This window comes from Eulemur rufifrons, chromosome 28 (assembly GCF_041146395.1).
Source record: "Eulemur rufifrons isolate Redbay chromosome 28, OSU_ERuf_1, whole genome shotgun sequence".
NCBI lineage: Eukaryota > Metazoa > Chordata > Mammalia > Primates > Lemuridae > Eulemur > Eulemur rufifrons.
Genome location: NC_091010.1, coordinates 55,903,455 through 55,926,817, shown reverse-complemented (window position 1 = coordinate 55,926,817; position 23,363 = coordinate 55,903,455).

Here is a 23,363-nt window from a genome sequence, read left to right as displayed (position 1 = left end):
CTCTTCAAATTTGATCAAGCATTTTAAGATGTGGATCTACATGTTAGCAATTGCTTTTATTTAGTGAATATTCACATCACAGAGATATTCTTTGGTTTATGTAAACATTCCTTTAAGCTTGGTGCTTTGTCATATTTTTATGTGTGTGTGTATATGTATGTATATATTGTTTTGAGACCGGGTCTCGCTCTGTTGCCTAGGCTACAGTGCGGTGGCCTCATCACAGCTCACTGCAACCGCGAACTCCTGGGCTCAAGGGATCTTCCTGCCTCAGCCTCCCCAGTAGCTGGGACTACAGGCTTGAGCCACCACATCCGGCTAATTTTTTCTGTTTTTTTTTTTTTTTGTAGAGACCAGGTCTTACTCTTGCTTAGGGTGATCTTGAACTCCTGGCCTCAAGTGATCCTCCTGCCTTGGCCTCCCAGTGTGCTAGAATTACAGGCATGAGCCACCGCGCCTGACCTTATTTTCATATATTTAAGTTAATAAAAAGTGTGCACTGAAGTGTTAGGTTTTCCCTAGTAGTTTATCATAAATGCTCAAACAATAGTAGTTTACTTTTTTGACAAATAAGTATTAATATTTTATCAGAGCACAGCTATATTTTGTGGATCCTTTGAAAACCTCAAATACAGCCTGACCTCCGGAGTGTGCGCCCTGACATGGTGGCAAACGTGCGCCTGCTGATGACATCCGTGCCCTTTGGATGCTTGATGTGGCTGCGAGAGGAACTGATCCCCACGACCATCCCATCGCTGTCCAGCCAGCCCCTCGACCGGAGCTTTCTACTTGAATCTCTGATCTCCTCTGGGATGTTGTTGCTGTGACGATGTCCCCACTCTTCGGCACATTCATCTTTTTCCTTTGCACCAGCAGCTCTCTTGCTGCAGCCACACGTTACCTTCCCTTTATAGTAGCTGAATTCTAACTTTTATAGCCACTCGGTAAGTAGACGATAATTTTGAAGCCTAATCTCTTGATGTTTAGTGTACTCACTAATTTTAGTCCTGTTCATTCCCTTTTAACCCATTGCTGCCTTCTACACACCTAGCTAGTAAAATCCTAACACACCTCCTTGACAAATAAAAGGCATTTTCTTAAGCCCTCCACGGCGTCTGTGGCGTCAGCACGGCTGCCTGGCCTCTCTCACCAAGACCCTGCTTGCTCCGTGAGTTTCCTGTCTATTTCCACGACTCCATTCTCCTCCAGCTCTTCCTTGTCCAGTCCTTGACAAGACAGTCCTGGTGGTGGTTCCAGTTTCTCTGATTTTTTTAAAAAAAAAAATTTACAATTTTATCTGAGATTTGTATTTTTTATGTGAAAATACTCAATTTTTACAAATTGGTCCAACAACACCTAGGGATCAAATATAATAAATTGCCTTTCTGAGCCATTTCTATCTTGCCAGCTGCCGGTTCACATATTTGGCCTGGGAAAAAGGCCGGAAAGGACCAGTCCAAGGTACCCCTTCTAGGAGCCAGAAGGCAATCGACAGCGGGGGAAGTTTAGCTTTGGTCGTCTGACTTAGACAGGAATGGAGGCTTGAGGCAAGTCTTGGATGACACTGGTGATGTTTAACCAGTCAATGGGCATCTGAGTCAGCCGTTGATGTCTGACTCGCTGCTTTGCCCATGTCAGACAAAGTACTTGTGGAAACAAGCTGGTGTTGGCCGCTGGCAGTGGGCTTGGCACGAGTGTAAAAGCTACCTATCACTATGGCATGAAGTGATTAGAGTAAGCGAGTAAACAAGCTCAACTCCCAGCCTTCTGGGAAAACATCTTGCCACCTTCATCTTGCAGGTTGGTTAAAGATTAGAAGGGAAAGAAAACACAGACACACCCTCAAATACCTGCCAAAAGTTCTCAACTTACATGGCCAAGACACAGGACTCACTAGAAGTGAGGTGGCAACATAAGGTGAGAGCAGTGTGCCATACCAGGGTGTCCCCTTGCTCCTGGGTTCTTACTGGCCGATTCTATACCCATACCCTTTGCTGCCAGCAGCCCCTTTGTAATTATTAATAATGCCCCCTTGCAAGAGTCTTGGAAGAGTCCAGTGTGCATAGCAGGTTATATGGCTGCCGTATCCATTGGACATGGAGCTGCCAGTGACGGGGGATCCGACTGGAATTGAGAAAGCTAGCTTAGAAAAATATACTCAAACTTTTATCACCTGAGAATTTTAGCAATCTTTAAGTTTACTCAAAAGGAATGTTTATAAACTATAAACATCTAACTGCTGCGTCTTTCCAAAGTGGCTTCTCCTCTAGGTAGTATTACTGCTGCCAAGAAACTCGACAGAACTGGGCTTTCAGGGAACTGCTTGGACCCTCTGCACATTGAGACGTTTCTACAATGGGCAATGGTGGCTGTGAGCCTCGTCATTGCTTAGACATCTCTGTAGATGACAGCAAAGCTCCTGTATTTTGGGGCAACTTATACCACAAGGCTTGTCATCTGGCTACTTCTCAGCCCTCAATCTACGCAAAGGAAGGCTTGCCCAAGTTTAGTTCTGTGTGTGAGTTTACATAGTCTTTCAAATCAGTTTTTATTTCTAATAAAAGGAATACAGCAGAAAGAACCTTTACTGATTCCTTTAGGGGTTGGCAATCCCTGGACTGAGTCTGGCTTTGTCGGGCACATGCAGAAGAGTTTGACCTGGTCGCGACACTTCAGTGAGCATGGTTCTTTATATGGCACAGGGACAACCTCACAATGGGGCTTTGAAGATGAAATTAGGGGTAATGAGAGTGGAAGTGTTCTGTAGGCTTGAAAGTGTTACACAACCAGGTGCTTGCTTTGTATCCTTTTACGTGGTGGTCAGTCAGGTGTGGCCACAGAAGAGACACAGTTTTTTACACTCACAGATCCTGGAGACAGGAGGCATGGACGCACCACACAGGCCACATGGGAAAGACACAGGGGTGGCTGGGAGGCAGATGACCAGGAGTGAGAGGTAGGTTCAGGTCAGAGCCTTTATAGGGGGTTCCATGGGAAAAGAAGGCAGGGCGGGATGAACTGTTTAGGACCACCTAGGCTGAGTAACGTCACTGGGCCCTAGCTATAGGGAGGTCTCAAGTTGTCTGGTACAGGTCCCTGGGATGATTATGGCAGAGAAATATTGCTTCCTGGGGTGCATGGGCCAGATGGAGAATGTGGCTCTGGACTGGTTAGTGTGTGTATCAAAGGCACACTCCAGGCTGAGCCCTTGGCTGTCCCTAAGAATTGGCGAGGGCTGAGAAGGACAGTCCCTCTCCAGCCAGAAAGCCTTTTTAAGATGCCAAAGAATCATGGGACAGAAAAATTCAGCTTGGAAGGGGAAATTAAGGGTCACCTAGTATTCAGCCCCCAAGTTTTACAGAAGAGAAAATTGCCATGGTCACACAGTGAGTTAATAGAATCTAGGCCAGAAGCAGCATCGTTTGACTCAGTTTAGTGAACGCCAGCCAAACAGAACGTGAACAAGTAAGCAAAATGACTGAGGTCTTATGCAGCGAAGGCAAGATGGCTCATGAGTTTGATGTGGAGCTCGCCAAATTACATAACGATGTGGAACTGGAAGGAAGTTAATTGGCTCCAGCAAAACAATGTGCCAGACATACTCCTATCTAGGACTTACTTGTGCTTCTGTAGTCAGCACTGTGCTAAGCTCTCCATAGGTTTCGTCTCAAGCCCCTGGGATGGGTACCATTAGCCCCATCTTAAAGTGATGCAACTGAGGCTCAGGGGTGGAGTAGTTTGCTGAAGGCTGGTAAGGCACAGTTCATATTTGCTCTCCATCACTGTGACATGCTGCTTCCTGGGGTTTGCAAACTCTGCCTCCATCTTGGAGCGATTGCCGGAAGCACAGTGAGCATGAGGGTGGAAAGCAGTACGCCTCAGGACAGGAGGAAAAGCAGAGGCTCTCTTAGACTGTGCTCCTTGCAGAGTTGAGCAGGAGGAGAGTCTGAGGTTGAAAAAGGCTAGAACATGCTACCATTTATTGCGTTTGTGATGGCACAGAGCCAAACTCAACAATTAGCACGGGATCATATTTTTATTATCCTAGGTGCCAGGCACCATGCTGATGACTTGATGATGCTGCTACACAACCCTAGGAGGAAACGGAATGTGAGCAATTACTCAAGGTCATGCTGACCTGATCTTCCATTGTGTTTAACAAAGGCTCAGTGGAGTCACTCGTCATCCCTGGTGGGTCCGTGTCTGGAAGGGAGAACATTAACATGCGAACAGAATCTGGAGATGGCATTCATTTGGGAGGTGCTCTGAGCACAAGGCAGGCTTGAGCTGGGCTCACTTTGAAGTCTCCCACTGTGCTCACTGGGCTGGAAAATTCACTGTCTCTTGTAGTTAAGGGAAGAGGTGGCAGTTCCACCCCTTTCTCCCACACCATGCAGGCTGCAGTCCTGGCCCCTCTGTCTGCAGTCAGGAGTGACCTCTCCCCTCCAAGGCACTGAGTGAATCACCTCCAAACCTGTAATCCTGGGACAGTAATGGTGAAAGCACCCTTTATGAAATTAATAAAGGGCCACAAGGTGGGAACGGTGATAGGGGAAATATATATATATATATATATATATTAATATAACCAGCCCTTGTTCCCTTGCTTTCCTATAATTGCTCACTACTCAGGAGTTGTGTAGCTGATGGTCATAAAGATTCTTAGCTTTCTTCATTGCTCCCATAGATAATGACACCGTTGTGAAACCTAAGGCTAGTTTTTGAGATATTTTCCAGGCTCTGCATTCCAGTGGAATGACCAGCCCACCCAGACCAGTGGCCCATACCAAGGAACTGACTCAACTAGTCTTGCTACCCCATCCAAGAAGTAACTCAGCAAGAAGACAATTTCTACACCTCCATGGTTCCACCCTGAACCCAGCCAATTAGCAGACCCAATTGCCTGGCCCTTTGCCTGCCAAACTATCTTTAAAAACCCATTCTCCCAAATTCTCAGGGAGACAGATTTGAGAACTTCCTCCTGTCTCCTTGAATGGCTCCTGTGATGTTAAACTCTTTGTCCACTGTAACCCCTGCTATCTCAGAGCATTGGCTTCCTCTTGAGCAATGGGCAATGAACCTGGTAAGGCTGTAACAATGGTATTCCCAGGGCCACAGGCACACAATGCTCTAAGGCTCTAAACGGCAAGCCATTTTTTACAGAAAGTTTGTTTCCACCTCCAGTTTGGGAATTTTTACAGAAACTGTTTGGTAGGAGCCGTCCACCCTCCTTAACTTTCCCCTGTAGACGTTCCCTCTCACCGCAGGCACAAAGCAGGAGAATTAATTTGGAAAGTATATCTAAAATGGGCAATGGAACACAATCTTTCTTTTTGGTCCGGATGAAACTTAATTTTTATTGGCAACAACCTTGCATTGAGGTCTTTCTTTTTTTTTTTTTTTTTTATTTCAATTTGAGGCTCAAGCAGCAAGAGGTCTTTCTCTATAAAAATTCATTGTACCTCTCTGAGCTATTGAGCCAGGAGGGTCAACTTAAATGGTGTGTCTGTGGTTGCTGGGGTTTTTTTTTTTTTTTTTTTTGGTCATCTTTTCTAAAGAAATGTTCATTTTATTTTATTTTTTAAGAGATAGGATCTCGCTATGTTGCCCAGGCTGGGCTCAAGTGATCCTCCCACCCCAGCCTTTCCAGTAACTGGGGATTGTTTGCTGCTTTTATTCATTGTTGTTAACAATAAAATCTTAGTGCTCAGGAAATTATTTCACGTAAAAGTGAAATGTGGAGGTTGAAAGAGTAATTGTCAGAAACGTGGTGGATGCTGAGTATGGGGTTTCTGTAGCCAAGCCAAGCATGCAAAGACAGGAGATGCCACACCCCAGATGAATTCCCCAAAAGCTGTAAGAAAAATCAACTTCAAAAGTTACAAAATAATTTTAAAGGATTAAATGCTTTGCTATTTAAAGTAGCCCCCTGGCAAGGTCTTTAACAACATGAAGTTCATCAGGTCTGAAAGTGAGAGTTAGTCATTGGCTATATGACTTTGGGCACACACTTGCTTTCTCCCTTTTGTAAATTAGGGCCAATAATAATGACTCCACGTCTATCACGGGAGTGTTGGGAAAACCAGCTGAGCCAGTGGGAAGTGCTTTGGAGGGTGATTAAGTGCAAAGATGGGCTTCGGCCTTTGTGTTGCATTTTCTCAAGGCAGTATTTCACAGTAGGTTCTGTTGGTCCCTACCTGTACGCCCTCGGCCACCCTGGAGGTCACCCGTGGATGTTCCTGCATCTCTCCTTTTCCTGGATCTCTCTGTGGAGATTGTTCTGGAGCCAACACCCCAGAGTGGGAACAGAGGGGATCAATAGCCCATCTTCTTTGCCCCCAGTGGAACAATGTGGAGGGTCCCAGGGGTTATGCTCCAGTTGCCCACAGCAGTGACCCTCATCAACACCCCTTTCTAGGCCTTTCCCTTCTCTGTCTGCCTTTGCCTGTCCCTTCCCGGGCCTTCCTGGTGACAACTCACATGTAAATGCCTTGTAGCCAAACTCTGTTCTCTGGCGCTGCTTTTAGGAAAACCCAACTAAGACAGTCCTTATGACCACTCGTTAGACTAGACGCTGAGCTGCAAAGCCATGTCAACAGCTAGTGTTTCCAAAGACTGTTCGGTTGGACTCACCAATGCAGTGTCACACCAGGTTGCAGAGCAGTTAGAGAGAGACAGAGAGAACCTGACATTTCTAATTCCCAATTTGCAATCTGTTAGAAGATGGTGATAAGGAATGATCTGTAAACATTGTCCTGGCTCCTTTGCTTGTGGCCAGTAAAAAGGATCATTGACATCTGTGGTTAGAGAATTTAGAATCCAGGGTGGTAAATGTTCAGGGAGTGTTATTATTACCAATAACCAGTATTGACAGAGCCTAGAGTAGGCAGGGGAGAGGGTACAAAATGTGTTCCTCACCTGGAGCAGCCCTTTGTCTCTTAGGCAACACATGACCGTTTCCAAGAAAAGTTACCTGCAGTATCGTAGTTGGTTGGGCCGATACAGAGCCTGCTGTGGGAGATCTGGGTGGTGGCCAACGGGGTCTCATGGCAGAGTCAGCCTTAATTGATCCTTGAAGGAAGGGCAAGAACCAGATAGTGGGAACAGGACTGTCTTCAAAAGCTCACCTGGCAGTTAAATTTAACAAAACTATTAATTGCTCACATGCAAGACCCGTGCATGGTGTTGGGGTTCAGAAGAAATACCCAAGGTCGGGCGCGGTGGCTCACACCTGTAATCCTAGTACTCTGGGAGGCTGAGGCGGGAGGATCGCTTGAGGTCAGGAGTTCGGGACCAGCCTGAGCAAGAGTGAAACTACATCTCTACTAAAAATTAGCTGGGCATGGTGGCACATACCTGTAGTCTCAGCTACTCAGGAGGCTGAGGCAAGAGGATCGCTTGAGCCCAGGAGTTTGAGGTTTCTGTGAGCTAGGCTGATCCCACTGCACTCTAGCTCAGGTGACAGAGCAAGACTCTGTCTTAACAACAACAACAACAAAACAAAACAAAACAAGAAAGCAATACCCCAAAATGAAGGCCTCAGGAGCAAAAGTTTTCCTCTGACCTTCTCCTGTCCTCCTGTCTCTTGGTCCCAGTCTCCCCTGAGGTTAGCCACAGAAACTAGAATCCCTTTTCCCCTAGGCGGGTCGTAGAAACCAGAACCTTTTTTCTCCAAAGCCAGCCGTAAAGTCTAAAAATATTACTCTTAACTTTCCCTCTGCCTTTCTGTGTAAAGACTGGCCATAAAGAAATTATCTGGCCTACCTTGTTTGACTGTGGGTCATAAGACTCCCATTCCAGAGAGCACAGAGCCGGAAGGAAGAATGTGGCTCAGAGAGGCCAGGAAGAATCTAGACAGACAGGCCTTGCTGGGTTTCCCCACTCAGTCTGCGAGCAGTAGGTCATACCCTTCTTGTCCAGTCGTATTTCTACATGGCTGTCCACACTTTGTTGGATCTCAGCATAAAAATAGACAATTTCCCTGTATCAGTGGCTGCCGTGGTGTATACATGTTAAATAAATGTGCCTGTCTTTTCTCCAACTAACCTGCCTCTTGTGAGTTCGTTTTTCAGGGAACCTTCCATGGCCCCTCCAGCGGACCCCGCGATGGCCACACACACTGGTGACTGGTGGGCTGCAGGCAAACCAGCCTACTTAGGTAAGTCTGAATTTTCAAATAAATGGAGTCAATGTTTCAGATGTCAGAAGATTTTTCTGTAAAATTCTAGCTTTTGTTAAGGCTATGAGAAGATCTGGCAGCCCTGGGTCTGCCTTTCCGCATGGAGTGAGGGGTTGGAAGTGAGCGGAGTCCATTTGGTTGGGCATCCGCCTTTTCACCAGCCACACTCCCCACTGGGCTCTGAGGCCAAGGGTCAGGGGTCATTTACTCACTGGACTTACACAGCTTTGTTTTTCCAAAACAGAAATGTCGCTGAATGTGCGTCTTTCTTTAAAATGGGAAAAAGCCATTTGGGTCTGCAGATGGGCAATTTGATTTTGTTTAGGGGAGAAGAAGAGTATGACATATTGAGCCAGAACCCATTGCCAGTCATGGAGCTAACGGCTTCACAGGCCCGGCCAGCCGCTTCCCGCTCCACAGATGAAGAAGCGAAATGAGAAAGTCGTGGGGAACTCCACGAGGTCCTCAGAGAAGCGTGGTCCGTGGGCCTCAAACGCCGGGTCTTCCCACTGCACCTGGGTTTGCTTGGCTTTCAAAACCTTCCTGGATGTCGGATTTCATGCGTGGCGGTGCTGAGTCCCCTGTCACCACAGGTGGGTGTGGGACAGGGATGGCGGTAGGGGAGGGAGAAGGCCTGCCCTGGGAAGTGGGACTTTATTATTGCCAAGAAAATGTAAAGCCCAGGACATGTGTCTGCCTCAGGAGTTGAACCCGTCCACCCACTCCAGGACAAAGGGGCTGCAGCTGTGGCGGCGGGGGTGGGGTGGGGTGTTAAGTCCACACTGCCTTCAGTTTGATGGGTGGGCCAATGTCACGCTGGGGCCTCGGGATCAGAAGGCCACGACTTGGAAGGCGACGCGAGTCTTTTCACCGCTGTCTTCCGGTCCAGAGCCCCGAACTGCCAACGAACTAGCGTTCTGAACAAGCGCACGGTGTGGGAGCAGCTTCATGTCCAAGAAGGCTCTGGCTGAACTGTTGGGATGTGACTGCTGCCCAGGCGTTTATAGCTTTATGATTCAGCGTCCAGAACCTGGCCAAGGCTGCCTGGGTTCGAATCCTGGCTCTGCACTTACCCGCCACGCGGGCCTTGCGCCTGGTTCTTGGTTAACTCCCTCCACCTGGCAGGGGATAAAATGGAGTGACGCACGTGCCTGAAGCACTGAGCACCGGCCTGGCACACAGTAAATGCTTCTTAAACGTTAGGTCTGCTAAGGGCTCTGCCCCTTTCCAGATGATTCAGCAAACTTTCTGCAAGAGCCTCTGTTTTCTCTACGACCACCCACTGGCTCCCTCAGCCGGCGTATTCAAGCCCCCGGGGGAACAGGGGCATCGCGTACAGGACTAGTGCTTTGGGGTTCACCCGCCTCCTCGGCCATCCTGATGGTCGTGAATTTTTAGGTGCTGATTTGCTTGAACCAGGCCCCACCTGGACCAGAACGCCGGTGCAGCCGCGCCGCGCACACCAGCTCTGCCCACTAGGTGGCGCTAGGCCCTCATCGGGGGTGCTTGGCCCAGGGCTGGGAAAAAAGTGCCAGGGCACTAGGGAGGTGCCTCCTGGGATGCTCCTTGGCATCGCCCTATGCCGGTCAGGCTCTGGGCACTCTGCGTCACTCTCTCCTGCACGATTTTATTAGCTCCTCTTGGGTCTTCCTCCTCCGTCCGTCTTGCATCTTCATGAGCCCTCCTGCTCCTCTGGGACTCACTTGCCCTCAGATCCTAGAGGGCCACCTCCCTTGCCCTGGCTCTTGCTGCTCGCTGCACTCACGCTTCCCTCCTCCTCTGTGCCTTTGTTTCTGCGGTTCTGGTCCCATCACCTCTGCACGTGCAAATCTTATCCGCCCACCGTCCTCCCCCAGGTCACCTGGAAGTGATCGCTTCCTCTTCTGAACCTCGCTGCGCCCTCCTGTGGCGCTGGCCCTTCCCTTTATTCATCCATCCCAGTGTTCACTGAGCACCTACTACGTGCGGCAAGGTGCTGGGCACACGCTGGTGGTCGATACCAACATCTCGGCCCTGCTGGAGCTAACGTGCCGCCGCTGAGATGGGCCTAAAAGGAAGCAGGAGTGAAAATAAAACCACAGACTGCGGTAAGTGCGGCGCACGGAACCGATGGGTGCTGTGGAGAGTGTCATCGGGGCCGTGGGCTGGGGAAGCTTCTCTGAGCAAGGTGACATTGAGGCTGAGCCCAAGGCTGAGACAGAGCCCACTTTGCGAAGGGTGGGGCAGGCGCGGGCAGTTCCTGGGGGAGGGGAGGGAAGGGCACGAGTGGGCCTACGGCGGGAAGAGGCTGGGCTGGGACCAGAGGAGAATGAAGCCGCGTCTGAGCCGAGAGGGGAGCCAGGGCCCCCCAGGCAGGGAAGCCGCGGAAGGGAAGGCATCGAGGTTTAGGCTTTCTAAAGAGTATCTTTGCTGATCTGTGCACAACGGCCTGGGGGAAGGGGAAGAAAGGAAATCACAGTTCAGAAAGAGATGCTTGGGCGGGGAGACGGAGACGTGGGCAGATCTGGGCATTCTGACGGGCAGGTCTTCCCCATCACACGGGAATGAGGTGGACTGTCAAGGTAAATGCCAATGGCGTGGGGTGGGGTGGGGGCGCTGCCTCCTGGGGCATGGGAGGGAGGGGCTCTGGGGCCACGTGCAGTCTAGAGGCAGAGAGATGCCACTGAGCAGCCAGCTCTAGTGCAGGCCCAGGAGGGGCAGTGTGAGATGGCTGCGTCGTAGGAGCACTTAGCAATGCTGGTGGTCGTTGCTCTCCTCTGCCCTCCGCTGCACTGTGTCCAGGGGACTCGACCCACGTGGTCCTCACAGCTGTCGTGGAGGCAGTGAGCTCAGGGTCCCTCTGGCTTCCTGGGTGCACCGGATGCCTCTTTCCCTCTGAGAAGTGGGCTGCTGCTGCTTTCACGCCGTACGGTACACAGTCCTTCTTCCTTGCACAGGGGAGAGTGGGTGCCTCCCATGCCACCCGGAAATGCCTCCTAGATGCCCAGATCACCACATCAGAACTTCACGTCTAGTAAAGTCATTGCCAGCTATAAGCTGACTTCCTCCTGGTAAGGCTACCACGTTAAGTCGTGTTTTCATTTACAGTGTACATTTTGCACATTGGTGGGAATGAGACCAGCAGAGCCAGCTGGGGAAGGGCGGGAGGGAGAACGTGTAACTTCGCGCCTGGGAGGGGCAAACGCTGAGGAGGTGGAAGGGGAGGGACGCTGGGGATGGAGGCAGGTGTCCTGCACTGCACGGTTTTGCCCCGGGCTGGTGCCTGGGGGTGGGGGGGGGGCGGAGAGGAGAACGGAGTGGGGGGGCGGGGGGGACTTGAACCCTCCCCTCTGCGCAGGAAGAGGAGCTAAGGCTGACAGCTCCACGCGGAGTCCGTGGAGATGAGCAGTTGTGTCCACGAGAGGGCGCCCGCACCCTGCAATGCAACCTGGAGTGGCTGGCGCTGGCTCCAAAGGCAGCTGAGAGTGGGAGAGGTTTGGGGTGTCTCAGAGACCTCTGTAGTAACATATGCCTGCAACCTCCTGCCTTGCACCCCCTGCACCCCCTTTTGCCCTCTGCTGCTCCTATGTGGCTGCTGTTTCCTTGGGCATCTTACAGACCAGCTCAGGCCCCACATTGCCAGCATGAGCTCTGGGTGGGGAGTAGGACCTTTGGCTAGGGTCTGGGGGCTTTGGGCAGCCGTGATGTACTCCAGAGGGAGCCCCAAAGCTGGTCCCAATGTGTGTAGCTGGGTCTGCCTGCCCAGGAGCCTGCAGGTCCCTGTGGCCGCCCTCCTAGAGGGGGAGTTTCCCAGGGGAAGGGAACTTGTCTTTGCATATTTCTTCCTTTCCCTGTCCCCCTAGTCCTAGCTGGATCCTGTGCTCCGTAGGAGCTCCCCAAATCCACTGGGCCTTTGTGCCTGCTGGGTGTTGGTTCTGTCCACCTGCTGGCCAGCATGGCAGCAGGGGGGCGGGGGGCACCTTGGGGACAATGAAGCTCGGCTGGTATGCAGAAGGCACCCAGAAATGGGACTGGAAGGCTGGGGTGCAGGGTTGGGGGAAGGGAGAGGAGGGTGAGGAGGAGGAGGAAGGGTGAACAGCAGGTAGTTCTTGGCAGCATGGGGGAGGATTCAGACAGGCAGAGAGGAGTCACATTAGAGAAGGGTTTGGCCTGCTAGTTACCTGGGCTGCTCTGTTCCAGAACTAGGAACCCAATCATGTGGCCAGCTCTACTCCTGGCTTCCAAAGCCCTCTCCTCTGAGCTGTGCTGGGCCAGGGAACCAAGGGGAATGTTTCCTGTATCCCGTCCTGACTTTCAGCTGTGGTGTCACCTGCCAAGCTCTCTGGAGGAGCCAGGGGACCAGTGACTGTCAAATTTCCCAATAGCTGTGACTCTCTGTCCACATGCTGTTCGGGCCTTTCCTCTGGGTCCTGGGCCAAGGACCAGAGCTGCTGGGCCTTTGTGCCCCTCGGGCCCCATGAAGGTCTTGACAGCCGCAGGTGCAGGTGTCAGGTTCTGCAGAGCTCACCGTTGCTGTGATTGTCACTGCCAAGGTCTCTGAATGTTGCTCACCTGGCTATGGGCTGCCCAAAGTTCGCATGTGGGTTTTCAGCATTACTAACATGGGTTATAGGCATGCGGGACTGCTTGCAAAACATTGTCTTCTCCCAGTGGCTAAAGCTGCTATTCCGGCTGCCAGAGGACACTGCTTACTTGGTCTCTGGCAGCCAGTTCTCTGGTCTGAATACGACATTGGGTTAGTTGTGTCATGGGCTTACCTGATATGTTAATATATTTGTTCCTAAATGCCACTGGTGGGTGATTTCTATCATGCCGAGAGCCTTTGTGATGAAAGCTGTCCAGAGCCTGGGACTTTGTGCAGCATCAGTGTGGGGCTTGGCGGGATCTCCCAGAGAGGCAGGACTGGCGGCTGGGCGTGAGCGCCCCTGAAGTGCAGGTGGTGGGGGCTGCTTTGGGCTGGTATTTGGGTGGGTCCTGTCAGTACTGGCATCAGCCCCAAACAGGGAAGGTTCACCCAAAACTGGGGAGCAGTGGGCAAGGCCAGACTTCCATCCAGTCTGTATCACAGCGTGACCATAAGTCGTGTGATTTAGAGAGGAGGAGAGGCTCAGAGAGGTTGAGATTCTTGCCCAGGGCCACACAGCAAACCTGAGACATCCTGAAGCTCAGAAGGCAAATTTCTGCATCACATTTTTTGGGTTCTTTCTCCAAAAGGGGACCCTGAAATGCCTGGAGTCCAGAGTTCATTCCTTTGGTGGGTCAAATACATTTACTGAGTGCTTACTGCATGCTAGGTGCTGAGGACAGCTCGGCCTCTACTGGGGGGTGCCCAGCCAGTGTGCAGGGCGATCCAGAGGGGGGCCCATTTCAGCTGAGGGGGGCTACCAAGGAAGCCTTCCCGGAGGAAGCATAAAGTAGCCAAGCCTTGTTGGAGGATAACCCACCAATTTGATGCCCCACTGAGAATGTCTCAAGAGAAACAGTAAACGCTAATAAGCAAACAAATAAATGACAGAAATAACAGTGATGGGCTCTTGCTAGACACAAGTCCTTGCAACCTTTATCCCTGAGCAGAGTCAGGAATGTCCCGGGGGCCCCAGCCGGGCAGGGGTAGAGCTGGGAGTCTGCTGGGCAGAGGTATTTTTTGTTTTTTTGATTCCTGTTCATCATGGAAAATTCCAAACAGGTACGAAAGTGGAGAGAACAGCACAGCAGAATCCCACGCTCTCATCACCCGGCTTCAGCAATTGCCAACCCAAGGCCAATGTCGTTCCATCTACGCCCCCTCCACTCCCCACCACTGGATTAATTCAGAGAAAATCTCTGACATCACATCATTTCCTGCATAAATATTTCAGCAGGCAGCTCTAAAGGATAATGACTCTTTTTAAAAAAACATAATCACAATCTCATCATCACACCTAAAAACATCAGCAGTAGTTCTAGTCAGTGTTCTATGTTCAATTGCCTCAATTTTTTTTTTTTTTTTTGACAGTTGGTTTGTTCAAGTCAGGATCCAAATAAGATCCACACGTTGTATGTAGTTAAGTCTTTTAAGTTTCCTTTGAGATGCAATCTCTTTCTCCCTCTTTTTTTTCACTGCGATGTATTTGTTTAAGACATCCGGTCATCTCTTCTGTGGTGGTTTCCTACGCCTGGCACTTGCTGTTTGCGGCCCGGGGGCCCTGTTTAACATGTTCCTCTGTCCCTGTCCTTCCTGCAACCTGGAACTTGAATCTGGAGGCTTGGGCACACTCAGGTTTGAGTTTTTGTAGCACCAGAATTCAAAGCACAAACCAAAAGGCAGCCTGCCGAGTGGTGTGCGTGTGTGTGTCACGTGTATGTGTGCGCCATGTGTGTGCACACGCATGTACATGTGCCTGTGGGCTGTTCTCTTCTCCCTTTGGCCACTGTCCAGAAGCCACTGCTGTCCACTCTCCGGCGGCCACAGGCTCCCCTCAAGGTTACAAATCCGCTTCAAGTCTACGTGTCAGAGAGCATGCAGGGAGCACATAGAAAGTGCCCCTGCCGTCAACTTAGTACACGGGAACTGCTTTAAAGAAGCCTTCAGTGAGAACAAAGTTCCTGTGGACGTCTCACTTTGGTTTCCTCCTGCTGCCTCCTTCTGTCGCTCACATTTTGAGTTTGGGGTCTTTGCTGTCGGGACCCTTAAGAGGCCCGAGGATCCAGCATTCTCCTCTCCCTGTGCTCACGTCCCCATTTGTCCTCCTACTGCCCCTGCGGGTCCCCCAGAGAGGCCTTCCCTGGCTCTGCTCTAATCAAAACCAGGTCCCCCTGGATTCTCCCTCCCATCGATCTGTTTTTAACTTCCTGGATAGCACTTCTTACAAGTTTTCATTTTTAATAAATCGTGAGGCCTGTTTCCAGATCATGGGCTTTTTGCGGGCACGGGTGTCTCTGTCTTGCCCATCCTGTACCCACAGCTCTTCATGCCATGTCTGGCACATGGTAGGTGCAGAATAGAGGAACTCAACATATACGCAAGTGAAAATATTTCCTGGGTTGAGGCTGCACAGAGGGTCCCATGCAGGGTTGGTGGGACACGGGGAAGAGGGGAGATCAGAAATGATGCCATCCATGTCCCTGGGGGTCAGTGCCAGCTCCCTGTGTCTCTTTGTAAACTTGGGGGTGCTGACTGCTGTCACCATGTGCCAGATTCCTCTGCCAAACGGGCAGGACGTGGCTCTGCTCGCTGGAAAAGAGGCCCTGAATTTGAGCAGGAAAGGCCTTTGCGCTCTCCGTGCTGTGATTCATGGTTCCCAAGCAGAGGGCAGCTGAGCATGATTTACAAGGGCCACAGACCCTCCGGGCCACAACTGTGGTGAATGACATCACCCAACAGTGCGAATTTACCACCCAGAGGTGGGTGTCGGGGTAAGAAAGGCCTCAGGGAGCAGGTGCCTCGGCTCTGAGCTTACAGGTGGGCCCCCTGGGGCCCTGGGGGCACGAGACTTGCCCGGGGCCACCATGGGGGTCTTTCCCGTGCAGGGCCCGAATCCTTGGGTTGTTCATGCCTCCCCCCAGGCTTTTCCTCCAGAAAAACAGCAGAAACTGAGCAGAGAACCTCACCTCCCGCTCCTGGCTGTCTGACATATCAATAACGTCATCTGGCTCAGCTTTTACTCAAAGCTCATGAAGGTGACAGTTCTACTTTATTGAAAAGTTAAACTTTTGAAAACTTTCCAGCTTTTTCAACAACTCCGCCAGTGCAGGATAAGTCACTGCTGTCTCTGCGGCCTCACCACTGCCCTCTCCGCCCTCCGGATTCTGTGGTGTCTGGGAGCCTGCGACAGCCTGGGGGTGGGAGGGGGAATGGCGGTGAGGATGGAGAGGAGGCTTGTGACCTCCTTTACCTGCCGGGACTCCTCATTGGACCGTCCACGCCATTCAAGCGGGGCCTTGCAACCCGGCTTTGTGCTGGGCACCCACTTGGTGCTTAATTAATTAAGGCTGATTGATGCAATGAACACCCACAGATTGTTTCAGTGCCTGACATTGGGCCCACCCTTTTTGTGACTTGCCCCATCTGCCATGGCATGGTGGCATGGGAGTCTCTCCTCACTCATAGAACTGTGTCCCCTCCCCAGCCCACCCACCTGCTCAGCCCGAAAACCCCACGATCATCTGGAGTCTCCCCTCCCCCACCCCACCCCGTCCTCTGCAGGAGCTGTGGCTTGACCTCTGCCATGGCTTAAAGGCCACCTCCCCTGCCACCCCTCAGTCATCAGGCTGCTACCTGCCCAGCTGCTGCATAGGGCCTGATGACTGGCCCTCGCGGTCACCCTCGTCTCCCAGGCAGTCCATATTTTACACAGCAGCTTTCAGAGGGGACAGACTTTTAAGACAAAAGTCACCCACATTCTGCCCATCCCCTGCTTGAGACTGTCCTTAGCTTTCCGTTGCACTTGGAATAAAATTCGGATTCTTTGCAGGGCCACGGGCTGTGCGAGCGCTTGGGTCCCTGCCACTTCCCACAGCCACTTCAGCACCCCTCGCTCACCAGGCCCTGCCCTCTGTCCTGCCGCCCGGTGCCCAGCCTGGCTAAGCTCGTCCCCGCCTTGGATGCTCCCTGGGCCGGGAGGCTCTCGCCCTGGCTTCACGTGGTGCATCTCCTCACCCTTCAAGACTCAGCTGGCACGGCAGCTCCTCAGGGATGTCCTCTGCGGCCACCCCTGTAACGCAGGTCACCTGCCCCCTCCACACACATGTTATACTGTAGCTCTGAATTCCGGCAAACTGCAGGCCAAATCTGGCCACAGCCTGATTTTGTAAATAAAGCTATTGGAACACGGCGGTATTCATTACTTTACCTGTGGACTTTGGCTGCTGTTGGGTGACCCTGGCAGAGCTGAGTAACTGTGACAGAGACCGTATGGTTGACAGAGCCTGAAATATTTACTATCTGGCCCTTCTTAGAAAAAGTTTGCCAACCTCTGTCCTAGCCCAGCCTCTTGTTTGCTTTCCTCATGCCATTTTTCACATGTAATTATTTTCTATATTTTATTATTTTTTTTTTGGATGTCTTCCCGTGAAAATGTAAATTCCTGAGGGTATAGCCTTCTATGACATCCCCAACTGTATCTCCAGCCTCTAGGTGTCGATAAAAAAAAAAAATCATGATGTTATGTCCAATACTTTCCTAGGACTAACAGAGTAATTACTCGCCAGGTTGGTATTTTGGGATTATCCTTGCTTGGCCTGTTTGCCCCAAACACACATACACACACACACACACCCTGGGCCAGACAGATGAATGTCCACCATGTGTTTATATCACTTCCTGCTCATGCAGTCTCACCTGGGCACAGGTTCTTTGTCTATTTCTCTCCCAACCATACTGGCCTTCTGGATAGATTTTGGAGCATGAACGAATTGGTTACAAGTGTTTAAAAATGGATAAAACCTTTCCCTTGACAGGGTGGGCAGGGTGGAGAATGAACATCAGGCTGGTTTCTGGAAGAAGGACCCTGAGCTGGGCATCTCTTCTAGTCTTGACACCACGGACTTGTTACAAAGGCCTCAATTTCTGGAAGTAGGTGGATTCTAAATTATAACTAACTGTGAGAGTGCACGCTCTCTGGCCTCAGCTTCTTCATCTATACTTTCTAGAAAGTACAATTTCCTGGGCCTCTTGTTAAAGTCAGAGCCCCCATGTGAGACTAGGTGATTCTGATTCACACTGGACCCACCCAACTAAATTCTCTCCCATGTCTCCCATCCCTGAGGCTGATTTCTGGTTCAAGTTCTTCCACAAGCATTTGCTGTGTGTCTTTGGGCAGGATGCCTCACGTCTCTGAGCCCTAGCCTCCTAACCGTGGCAGAATCATACTTTTAAAATATTAGCTGATATTCTCACTATTGCTTTTTCCCTCTTAGAGCCCTTCCTTCCATTCATTGGTGAGAGCCTGGCCTCTCTCCCAGTCCCTCCCTGTGATAGCAGAAAGGAGTGGAAAAGGAACTCTCCTGTTGGCTTTGGAGTTTCCATAGTTTAGACCCTCAGGAGGACAGAAGGACTGTCTTCCCTCTCTTTGACCAGAACATGATTCTCAGGTCTGCAGGCAGGGATATGCGTCCAAGGAAAGCAGGGACGATGAAGACACGGAGAGACCCCAGGGAGCAGCTTGGCTCCCTGCTCCCCGGGCTAAGCCCTGAGACACCCCCAGACATGTCTGTGGGAGCTGAGGGCAGAGGAGACTGTGCCTGTGTCCAGACAGGACCAGTTCCAGCAGGACTTTAGGGAAAGAATGGCTTCCTAGTGAGTCCTGGTAAAGAATTTCCTGGATAGCCTCAGTTTACCCAACATGAAAAAGGCATGGCAGGTGACTCCCAAAAGGCTGTGAGGCCACAGGGGGCCTCAGGGGCAGGAATGGGGCTGGCTCAGAGTCCAGTGACCAGCATGGGCACAGGGCATCGGAGTCCAGATGGCCTTGTCATCTCTCTGCCCCCACCAAACCCCGGCATGGCATTGGCCTTCCTGAACCTTCTAGGCAACCTCAGGGGAAAAGGAGGGTGGACCTGAATTGGCTGATGTAGCTCCCCCACTCTGATCAGACAACGAAGAGAACGTTCACCCTTCGTTAATGTCATTTTTATGTGGTAGAGGGTAGAGCAAATGTGAGGTTGGGCTTAAAAATGGGGGCAAAGGGAATATTGAACTGATGAGAAAGTTGCTTCAGAATAAAATGCAGAAGTGGAGAAGGAGCAAGAGAGGGAGGGAAAGAGAGAGAAGGAGGGGCAGAGAGAGAGAGAAATCGATCCCCTAATCTCCAGCAGCCCAGCTGGTGGGCTCAGATGGGAAAACGATGATCTATAGATCAGGTTCTATTAACAAGGCTGATGCCAACCATGAGGAGCCACCTGCAGCCGACTTTGCAGAAAACCTGGCACCAGAGCCTGAGGCTTCGAGTAATCCATCTCGGGAGCCACTGAGCCATGAACTTGTTAAATGGTAGCCGCTGGAGACCGGCTCCGCTCATGCTCATCTGCAAGTGGTGCACGTGGTGGTGGAATCTCTGCAACTGGAAGGCCAGATGGTGCAAATAGCGGTGATGGGCCCAGGGCCCCATCACAGGGAACACGCGTTGCAGCAGATGCCTGGGTTTGCAGCTCTGGGGGCAACTGAACTCCTGTTGCTGGCACTCCCCGAGCAGTCAAGAGTGGCATCTGCTCATTCTGTGTGTCCATTTCCTTCCTTCCGGCATCCACCTTCCTCTGACCAGCATCCGCCCTTCTGCAATGGGGCCTGGTCTTCTGCTTACCTCCACCTGCCAGGATGGGGCTGGTCCTTATTAGGAACTGAGGCTGTTGCAATGGGAAGGGGTAGGCATCATGGTTAGGAGAGCTCTGGGCTCAGATGGTCTTGCACCCTGCTGCTGGCTCCTCCCCTCTCGGTAGGGTTATGTGCAAGTAACTCAAACCACTTTAAGCCTCAGTTTCCTACTCTGTCAAATGGGGGTACCCACTTCATAGAATGGTTTTAAGGATTAAATAGGATAATGTAAACAGAGTACTTAGTGCAGTACCTGGCACCTAGTACCCAGTACCTACTCAGGGAGGTAACTTCAAGACCACCGTGCCCATGTGGGTCTCGCATAACAACCCCTGTCATAGCAAGAGCCCTTGGAGCACTGGTGCGTCACAGAGGGACCAGTGCTCGGCTACCCAGGTGGGGCCATAACTCTCCCAAACCTTGGTGGTCTTGTCTTTTAAGCCTCTTTTTCCCACTTCTGGAATGTGCTCCCTTTCCCTCCTCCCAGCTGCACATGGTGGAGCTGACTCTACCCAGGCAGAATTGTATTAGAGGTTTCCACTTCCTGAAACCCTGCCCGTCGGAGATAGTCTGTTTCCAATTACTGTACCTACCCATAATTAGATGAGAACAAACTGAAAAAATGGCTTTCATGGGAGCCACTGGCACGGCTGGATTGGCTTTGAAGCTTTAAGCTCATTCTTAATACTAAACATTTTGGTGATGGGCTTTTGACCACGCACTCACCCAGGATGCTTTCCTCGCAAGCACTCTTCATCTGCGAGGCAGCGTGTGGCAGACAGCTTGGCGTTCAGGTCCTTGATTATGCTTGAACGCTCAGCTCCTCTCTGCCTCAGTTTCCTCATCTGTAAAACGAGAGGATTAGACCCTACAACCTCCTGGACCCCTTTTGCTGCTTTATCAGACTTGAATGCTTGTAGGAAAAAATAAAACAGCTAAGATCTATGGTAAGCAGCTCAGAATGGTGGTGACCAGTCAATGTCCTTTGGTTTTTAAAAATTACTTCTCCAGAAATAGACCTTGAGTGAGTGACGGAGCTCTGTGACCCCTTCGGAGAGACAGTGTTGAGAAATGACTCCCTGGATTGACAGTTTTTATAGGAATATTCTTTCACTCCAAGGGTGTTCTGGACTGCCTGTAATCACGTCTTTCTGAGTAAGACCTTGGTTTCTCATTAGAGTTGTCTGGGGGGATTTTCAAAATTTTGATGCCCAGGCCACACCTAGGAACAACTGCAGCAGACTTTCTGGGAGTGGGCTGCGGAGGCATCCATACTCTGTAAACGCTGCCCATGTGATTTCAGTGTGAGGAGGAGGTGGAGAACGACAGCTCTAGAACAGCGCGTCTCGAGTTTCCACGGGCACATACAGCACCGGGGATCTTGTGAAAATGCAGATTCGGATTCAGGAGGGCAGCAGTGGGGCCCGAGACTCAGCACGTCTGACAAGCTCCCTGGTGCAGCCGCTGCTGGCCCCCTGCCAACGCTGTGCAGCGGGACTTGGGAGGCTCAGGCTTCTGGCTCTGCGGTCACAAACTGCAAGTCCGAGAGACACTCCGGCTGCAGACCTCCGTCGGGAAACTTCTGGGCCCACCGCCATCAGCAGAATGACACTGGGACGTGTCAGTGCTCCAGTCAGCCTGACAGTCTGGCCTCTCTTCGAATCCACGGTCTTTAAATATCTGTTCAACTTTTCTTTAGTAGGAGTGGCATTGGTATTGGCCGCTCAAATGTTTTAAAACTTGTGACTTGAATGTCCCTTGGGCATTTGTCACTTTTGGAGCTGGACAGTGTCGTAAGCTCTTTCTTATGCTTCAGGAAGTGGCCACTGTGCCCATTTCAGCATGTGGCCTCCTGCCACGTGACATCTCCGGCAGCCTTGGAAGGACGTTTGGCCTTAGCTTCTGCCTGAGACTTTGGCTTGATTAAGTGCCTCAGAGATGCAGGGACCCTCAGGGCTGGTATAGGCAGCAGTGAGTGGCCTAGCGGTGGTGGTGAAGACAGTGGTGACCCATGTCCAGGGTGGCAGCTGTTCTTAGCCAGGTCTTGCCTATGGTTCGACCTGCTGAGATTCAGGACATCCAGTCTTGATTGGTTTTAGCTGTTCCAACGATTTTGGGAGCTACTCAATATCCTTCCAATGTACTTTCTGCTTAAACCATTCTGATTTCTGTTGTGTGAAATCAAAAATCCTGATTGGTGCATATCAGACAATTGGGTTCTTGACAGATCAAATATGATAATCCATGTAGAAAACTGGGAGTTCCACCCAGCACGTTGGGAACAACAGATCAGGGTCAGCTGTGTTAAGGTTGAGACGAATAAGGAGGAAGAGAAGGTGGAGGAGGAGGAAGAGGAAGATGGTATGGGGGAGGGAAGGAGGAGGAGCAAACAGGTAGGAAGTGGAGAGGGACAGTAGTGAGGGGCCTTGATTTTGATGGAGGTCAAGAAGGCCCCTCTAAGGCCCTGCCATGAAAGTTGAGAGCTGAAAACCGAAAAGGAGCCGACCGCTTGAAGAGTGCATTAAACAGAGGGAGCGGCACGTGCATGACCCCGGAGGAAGCAATGAGGTAGGCGTGCTCCCGGAGTTGTTGGAGGCCAGCGGGGTGGGGCTATGGTGGCTGGGGGGCCTGGGTGGGGACGCAGCGCAGAGTCTACAGGAGCCAGGTCACAGTGGGCTTCCCAGCGTGTCTGACATTTAACACCAGGAGCACTGGCAGAGCATGGCCCGCGCTGGGCCTTCCTCCCAGTTGTGGCTTCTCTCTGGGTGCATCCCGGCCTGGCCTGCCCTAGCACTTCAGAAATTTGAGGTAGAGCCTTGGGAGCTGGGATGGGCAGCCCCTCTGAGAAGTCAGGACGTGGGTGAAGTCTGTCTCGGGGGGTGGAGCTTCTACCCACGTGGATGAGCTGCCCTCCACGGGGGCGCAAATGCTCACTGCACTCATTGGCCTGGCTGTGGAAGCCGTTCTTGGCAAAACATCTGTATTAGCCAGCACGGGATAAACCATGCCATAGTCACTAACAACCTCCAAATCTCAGCGGATTAACCCAGCAGAGGAGTCTCGCAGTGCTCCAGGGCAGCTGTCCTCCGTGCAGTGACTCAGCAATTATGGCTGTGTTGATCTCATGGTGCCACCGTTTCTTCCTGAGGCTCCTGGGTCACTGTGGCAAGAGAAGAGCCAGATGGAGGACGAAGCTCCACACTTCCATGTTGGCTGGGCACAGCCCCTTGGTCACTCAGCCGTACTTAAATGGGAGAGGGCTGGGAAATGTAGGTGAGCTCATGGAAATGTAGGTGAGCATGATGTCTGCCACATCTGATATCCATTATTTCTAAATTCTAGTCCAATAGCTTACCTTAAGAGAAACTGGCATTTAGGCCGGCACTTTATGCTTGTCTCCCTATCTTGGTTAAGCTTTTCCATAACTCTATGAGGTAAATACTAATATTATCTCCATTTACTCTGAAGAAACAGACTTGGAGAACATGTGATTTGGGACTTGTGGTTGCAAGTGTTAAGAATTCAGGCCTTAATCTTTGATAGATCAGTAGGGTGGCTACAGTTTACAATAATCTATTGTATATTTAAAAATAGCTAGAAGAGAATAATTTGAATGTTTCTGCCATGAAGAAAAGACAAATATTTAAGGTGATGGATATTCTAGTCACACTGGTTTGATATTTATAAATTATATGAATGTATTAAATTATACATGTGCTCTGAAAATAGGTACATCTATTATATATCCATAAAAATGAAATTAAGAAAAGAATCACAAATTCAAAAAAGGGGAATTGAGTCAGTAAACAGAAATTTTAGGGCTTCGGGAACAGCTAGATCTAGGGTCTTAATGATGTCATCAAGATTCCCTTGGTTCTGTTTTTCACTGTGTTG